Raw genomic sequence first — 5,263 nt, forward strand, 5'->3', positions numbered from 1 at the left:
CACCATTACAAGCTAGCCAGCCTGCCACAATAGACAGTCGCACACCCCTCAACCCACCAAGCACAAAATAATTCACAACCAGCTAGCTCAAAGGTTGCGGCAGGCCAAGGAAGGTATTCTATTCACTCACTCCTTTAGACAAGACAGCCCGACAATATTCAGAGTCTTCAGTTTCTCAGGGAGAATCTTAGCCACACCAGTCACCTTGACATTAAGGAGCTTCTTCTTCTCACCTAAGAGCCCTCTGCCTTGGATATGGGTGAGACCTCAAACTGCCTGCTTTCTCTCCAGTTGAAAACAATACTATCCTTGCTGTTGTGGCCGCTAATCTCACACCACACGATATTCTTAAAGGCCCCAGCCAGTTTATGTAGATAAACACTAACATCACGCAATTTTAAATTAAAAGTTTGAATTCATGATTGATTTTGCAGCCTCTTAGATTGGTGTGCAATTTAGCAACTGACAATTTGTGCACTGACTGTGTGTATGCACAAAAAGGGAGGCCTAACAGTTGCTCCAGTTCTTTCTGTGAAGTTTATTTGTGACGTGGACACGATTTTTGTCTCACATTTGTTTCACTCATGTCTTTGCACTGATTTTAAACAGTCATGTTGCCTCGAAAATTTGCACAGTGTTTAATTTAAATACATCTAAGTAACTGTCACTCTTAGGAGCCAGCATACATAACAGAGGAAGGCCAAGCTTCCTGTTATGTAACTCATGCAGTAGAATGAAAAAGCCACATGCAAGTCAGAGCTGACAAAGTTTGTTCCAGTGTGATCAAATTCATCATCAGTTTCAGTTTGCCTCCCTGCATAGCAAGGCAACTACTCTGAGAGCTTCCTGTCTGGTGAGTTCTGTCAGTCTGCTCTGTTTGCTGGTCATGGCAACAGTTCCATCAGTGCATCCTGTACACCGACACATTGAGACTGCTCAATTCCATTCAATTCTATGCACTCATCTAGAATTCAATACATGTATATTCCCCTGGCTCTACCTTTGACTACTTTGCAAAACAGCGTTTCCTCCACAAAGTTCTCGTTCACAAGGCAAAGTGTAAACAATTATGCAGGATTAGATGCAAAAGAAAAAAAGGGCTGTCTGCGCTTTCATCAAGCTGAAATGCAAAACACAATAATTGGACATGTCCAAGGTCATCTCACTAAATGAAACAGCTTCTTTACTCATTATCACACCGTCAACCAGAAGTGAGGGGAGAAATAAAAAACCAAGAACCACAAAATAACTGGCTTTAGTGTTAAGTGTGCAGACTATTGGGAACCCATGACACATGGCAGTCTGTACAATCCCAATGTACTTCAGGTAGCTAACACAACCTTCGAAGTTCAGAACAAATGTGCTGGCCAAAGGTGCGACTAACTTTAAATGTGTGATTTTGTTAGTAAGAATCTTACATAGCTGGGTGGTGTATTGGAGTAAAGCATCTACACAGTGACCAAATGTCAAGAACAAGCTGCCACAGCTGCATTGCTCAATGCAAGTGTCTGAATGTGAAGAAAAGATCAACCAAAAGCTAAATCAGCAACACATGAAGGACAGATTTCTTACTGCAATCAGGTAACAACTGCTTCCATATGCAAAGACATAAACGGCACAGATGTAAGAATGTTATTTCAAGCACACAGCTCCTCAGACCAATGAAATCCCACAGCTTTCAGTAGCCATGTGCATACTGTTGCATAGTTTCTTGTCAGCAAGGAACAAGATATTAAGAAACACAAATATTCCATGGAAATAAAATACATCTCAGAAAAAAGAACGTATGATGATAGAAGCCCATAGAGTATGTATTCTGTATGGCAAAAAACAGGAACACAAACACGAAAAATAACCGGGAAAGACAGACTGCTGCTATTTGTTCTACTCAGACAGGCATCTGGCATATTGAAATCTTCCTTTCCGCCTCTGCACATCTCTTTCTCAACTGCCATTTAAACATCACACACTAGTAAATTACACATTCCAAACAAAGAGATGACTGTTGTTTTGAGAGCAAAAAGTGGGCCTCAAATGAGGCTGCTGTATTTTGTTCCCCGTTAGCCTAGTTTGTCTTATCACAGTTATTCTCGTGCAAACATGATCAGGCTAAAGAGACTTTTAGACCCCATTTAAACCTGGAATTAACATGCAGTTTGATTCTGGATATAGCTACATATCTGGGTCTGATCACAAGTACTAAAAAGTTGGATCTCAACATGCAAAGTAGTCAGGCATAGCTGGCTAACTGTCAGGTGGATCTGCAAATTTAGCACATTCATGTAGGGATGCTGGGATCCAATATATCAGCGTGTCAGCTCTGATACTGTCCTCATTAAGCAAATCGGATATTGGCCATGACATGACTGATCCACAGTGCATATCGTTTCTTTGTTAATGACATCATAACAATTCAGAGATTCAGCTATTAGTCAAAGTCATTCAGTCATGACAGGTCCCATTTTCCAGTGCCACTCACCTTACATTACAACAATTTCAAGGAGATTTCAAATAAAGGCGAAAAAAGAAGCACTGGTTTTGGATTGTTACCTGCTATCAGCAGATGCACTGCGCTGAATAATAAGAAAGTGTGTGGTTATGTTGTGGGCACAGTAGATGGCATAGCATGCTATTATCATGCTGGTTAGTTTTGTGGGCCAGCGACATAAGTGGTTTGTTTCATGAAGTAAAGGATGCTGCTGGGCTTTTTTCTCCTATGGGTAGAGTTAGATGGCCTTGCAACAGTTTTCTTCATTGTGCACTAATCAAGGTTACCAAGTGTAGGTAGTGAGGAGCTCTGGAGTAAGGCAGTTTTCAGGTCATCAGTTTTTGATGACCTGGTAATGAGAATCAACAATCAATCAACTAGTGATTTAAGGAGAGACTTCAGAGACCTAATAAAGAAACTGACTCAGAACTTGGGATTAAGGTACGTGAACTACATGTTGCTGTTACAGTGGGTTGTTGAGAATTATTTTGTCAGCAAGACAGCATGCGACTGAAGCATGATAACCTAATGTTTAGGGCCCATTGGAGCAGCGCCACAACATGTAATAGAAAACTGAAATTGAATATTGCATTTAATTTACACCATGTCTTTTCTTTCCTGATAAGATAGAGCTAGACAGGCATAAAATCCCATTATTTTCAGTATCAAGGATGTTGATTATTAGCTATTATTTTGTTAGCGTCCATATGTCAACGTCTGACAAAAACATGGTTTATTGACAGTGTCATGTAAAGTTCTACTTTACTAACAACCCTGAAGCATCACAGTGTCGTCTCTGGTCAATCTTGCTGTTTCAACAGAATGAAATGTTTACTGCATCCGCAAAAGTGGCTTGTGAGTTACTAACTACCATAAGTCGCTGGTTTGTTATATTTAACAAAAAACAAAAAACCTTCTACACCTTCTATACAGGTTATCTGAGAAGTCAGTGGAGTGAATGAATAGGAAATGAACTTTCAAAACAAGAGCAGTTAATACCAGGTGTAAACAGGACAATAAGTCAGCTCTGTCAATCTAGCAGAAATACATATAATAATAAAAAAAGTCATCACAATTTTACAACGTTGATACACCATCAGGATTCCAAGACCTTCAATTAATCTTAAGAGCTTCCTAAGTCAAACAAGCAAACGTCGCTGCAAACAGTGATAGTGACATGTACCATTTTACCGTTAAAACCCCATTAATACACGAGTGAATGAACAGATGGATGAATTAAAACATCTGTCAGTGTCTCAATGGATGTGTTTTTACCAAAAATCTAAAATCAGCAGCTGCTCCACAGAACATTGTTTCTACTTGCCCACACTCACTGAGCAATGAATGAGCATAATTAATATTTAATACATGTGTCTAGGAAGAAATAAAGTACACACTGGATGACTGGTCACAACACATTCTCTATTTCAGCTCATCCATCTAATTGTGTGCAGAAAGTGCAATTATATTTTTCATAATTTTCTCAGTGAATTGAAAAATAAAAGACAGCACAGTCATGACCAATCTTAAACTACTCATCAATTCAGTGCACAAAGAAAAAATACAGCGGCAGGATGCAAACCATGTTCGCTTCTCTTCAATTTTTTAATTCACGTGTGAGTCTAGCCTCAAAAAGATCCTTCCTCGTGTAGATTTAACCATGTTGAAACTATCCTTGTTATCCAAACAGACTGGTGGATAACCCCTTCAGGATTTCAGCTTTGACCTCTCTCAGGTTTGAATCTACCAAAAAACTTTTGACAGCAAGAGTCTTCAAGTTAAAGCCACTGGAAAGCCAAATCCTTCCAATTAGATTATTTAATGCCCGAGGTGGTCCTCAGAGTTACTGTAGTGGCACTAACAAATTATTTTATGTATCTTTTTAATTTAACAGTGTCTGAAAATACACATTACGATGAATCCAGAATATTAGCGAAGATTAAAAAAAAATAAATGTACAAAATATTAATGATAGTCTTCCATGCGATTCCTCATGCAACTGTGACAAAGGTAACTTAGGCCGGAACTTAGCGTTGCCCAAAAAACACCACTTTCGTGACTTTTGAAGCATAAATGCATTCACCAGAAGGAAGGAAGCTCATGTTAGACTATAAACAAACTGCATTGCAATCACATGACTTCAACATATAACCACCAAGCTTTTTAGCAGTATTGTTGGCAACTGGAGTTGTTTGGCTTTCTTGAAGATATTTCACCACTCATCCAAGAGGCTTCTTCAGTTCTAACTAACTGGCAAGGAGTTAACAGGCTGTTAAACTCTGTGTGGGAGTGTCCTTACAGAGTCGTTATGGACACTAACAGTGGACTCATTACTTATCACCCACCTACAGTACAGTTGCCTCCCCAGACAGCTTAACAAGCATTCACACCTGGGCTCACTTAGCCATAGCAACCCACCTAAAGGTTTGGTCAACAACCCATAAGTGGCCCTAACAACTCTGAGACTCACTCTAAGATTCCACTGGCTGCATTGCTGTTGTGTTCCGGCTCTGGTACGGTTTTGCTCCTTCATCTGTCGTCTGGCAACCCACACCAGCGTTTTGAGTCTGGTATTGCCAAACAGCTGGAGTTGCAAGACCAAGGAGTTCCCACAATATTAACACAATCATGCATGACCACAGTTATTGGTATGTATAATGAACACAACAACGCAAAGTGTTCCCATCCGAACGATTAGAGGAAGTGATTGTATTTTTCTCTTTTCAGAGTTTTGCGCTGGCATCCAGTGTTTTATTATGAAAATAAACTGAATGT

The sequence above is a fragment of the Acanthopagrus latus genome, chromosome 3 (assembly GCF_904848185.1).
Source record: "Acanthopagrus latus isolate v.2019 chromosome 3, fAcaLat1.1, whole genome shotgun sequence".
Classification (NCBI taxonomy): domain Eukaryota; kingdom Metazoa; phylum Chordata; class Actinopteri; order Spariformes; family Sparidae; genus Acanthopagrus; species Acanthopagrus latus.